This window comes from Mus caroli, chromosome 7, assembly GCF_900094665.2.
Source record: "Mus caroli chromosome 7, CAROLI_EIJ_v1.1, whole genome shotgun sequence".
In the NCBI taxonomy this organism is placed as follows: Eukaryota; Metazoa; Chordata; class Mammalia; order Rodentia; family Muridae; genus Mus; species Mus caroli.
The window spans coordinates 128,363,703-128,366,190 of NC_034576.1; positions in this window are offsets into that span (position 1 = coordinate 128,363,703).

Genomic DNA, 2,488 nt, shown 5'->3' on the forward strand with positions numbered 1-2,488 from the left:
TGGTCGCTGAGATGGAGCTAAGAGCATGGGTGAAGCAGGAAAGTCAAAGAAATCTGGGTCCTCCATGCTGCCAAACTGACTCCTGATCTCGAAACTGGGGCGTTCCAATGCCAAAGGCTCATCACTCATACAGGGGATGCTGCAGCTTCATGTGCACTGTGACAGTTCTCTGAGCACTGTAGTGAAGCATTTCATTTAACAAAAATCAGCACAATACTTCCAATACGGGGGAAAAAATACAGAAAAGAGAAAACAAAATACTTAAAAAAAACAAAACAAAACAAACTTCCAACTGCTTCCCTCTGCTGTGTTTTAATTTAGCCAGAAACGTAATGTATTATTTTGTTTCTGCTACTGTAGTGAGATCTCTTGCCTTCATTCACATTTGATGGTAAGGCCGGGGTGTAGCTTGTAGAAAAGCAAATGCCTAGCAAGTGAGAAAACCGGTTTCTATGTCCAGAAGCACGAGAAAAAGCTGATAAGTTAATACACTGTAGCCAGACACAATGTGGGCAACACACTCACAGTCACAGTGCCTGGGAGGCCGAGGCAGGAGGATCACAAGTTTGAGGCTAGCCTGAACTACATAGAGACTCTGTCTCAAACAATGTAAATAAAATAAGCCCTTTTTATGCCTACTTATGCATGCTATAAATATATGCTTATGCTCTGTCAAATCATAGTATTTTTTAAAAATCTTTAATTCATACAGAAATTAATTTTAAAAATTAAAAGCGGGACTGGAGAGAGAACTCAGCAGTTCAGAGCACCTGCTGCTCTTGCAGAGAATAGGAGTTGGGTTCCCAGCACCCACATCAGGTGTCTCACCTGTAATTCCAGCCTCAGCACCTTCTGGCTTCTGTAGGCATGCACACATACACTTATACATACATACTGCAGACATTTAAAAATATTTTTAAAAATCCATCAAAAAAATATAACAATCCTGATCTTCTGCAGTAATAAAAAGTTGTGAAATCATAATATGATGACTAGTTAATGTCCATGAAATGTAACTAGCCCTTGTTGTTGTTGTTTTTGTTTTTGTTTGTTTGGTTGGTTGGTTTTGGTTTTTCGAAGACAGGGTTTCTCTGTGTAGCCCTGGCTGTCCTGGAACTCACTTTGTAGATCAGGCTGTCCTCGAGCTCAGAAATCTGCCTGCCTCTGCCTCCCAAGTGTGCCACCACTGCCCGGCTGTAAATAACTCTTATAAGTCAACAATAACCAAAAAATGAGCCAGCTTTGATATAGGTAAAAGATTTGTAGACACATCTGAACAAAACAAACAAAACAAAACAAAACCAACAAACAGGAAAAACAGAGACAAACTCGAAAATGGCCAAGAAAAATGTAAAAGAAGCTTAACTTTACTATCTCTGGGGAAATGCAAATCCAAACCAAAGTCAAAACTCCACCCCAAATCTACCAGAACAGCTGTCTGCCACCACCAGCACGCCAGCAAGACGGGGCAGCAGGAGAAAGCATGCATTGTGAAGTCTGAAGGCCTGAGCTTGAGCCCCAGCAGAGTGGTGGCACCGCCTGTGATCCTCTCACAGGATGAGGCTGGAGATCAGAGGTCAAGGCCAATTTAAACCAGTTCTAAACCAGAGGTGCACGGTGAGACTCCATCTGAAAAGAGGAAAAAGAAAAAAGAAAGAGAGAGAGAGAGAGAGAGGCGGGAAATGGGGGGTGGAGCGGGGGAAGTGTCAGCAAGATGTGGAGAAACTGGAAGCTGTGTGTGCTGTTGATGAGAATGTGGAGCCGTGTGGGCACCGTGCAAAACCATGTGGCCTGACCTGAAAGAATTCAACACATAACTTACCTACGATCTGTCAATTCTGTTTCTGGGACTATGTGCAAAATAATTAAAGGCAAGGCTTCAGAGAGATGAGTACTCTCTCATGAAGATAGCACCGTCACTCATGCAAGAGCAATGCCACCTCTGAGACTCAGCTGGATAAATGGAATGCGATCTGTCCATTTATCCTCTGGAAGGAACACCTGAGCAAGATGGCCTGTGACAAAGGCTGAGGCAGGAGGATCACTTGAGCCCAGTTCAAGATCAAGACCAGCGGGGACTACATCATACCATCATACTCATCATTCTCTCTCTCTCTCTCTCTCTCCCTCTCTCTCTCTCAAAAAAAATCTTCATATGTGCTATAACATGGGTGAATCTTAAGGACATTGTATCTAAGTGAGTGAATTCAGTCACAAACTAGAATGCCAGGTGCTGGCAACAGTAGACAGGGGAAGTGGGACACTGTTTAAAGGTACAGAGTTTTCATTTTACAAGATGAAAGAATCCTGGAGATCTGCCTGTCCCTTGGCAACGTGAACATATGAACTGAATTCACCTGCGGCTGAGACGGTAATTTACGTTCTGTGGGAGTGTTTTACTACAGGTTTTAATAACTGAGCATATCAGTTGTCTCCTACTTTTGCTCTGCTTCCTCCCCAGTCTGGGCTCGGCTCACTTGTTAGAGTG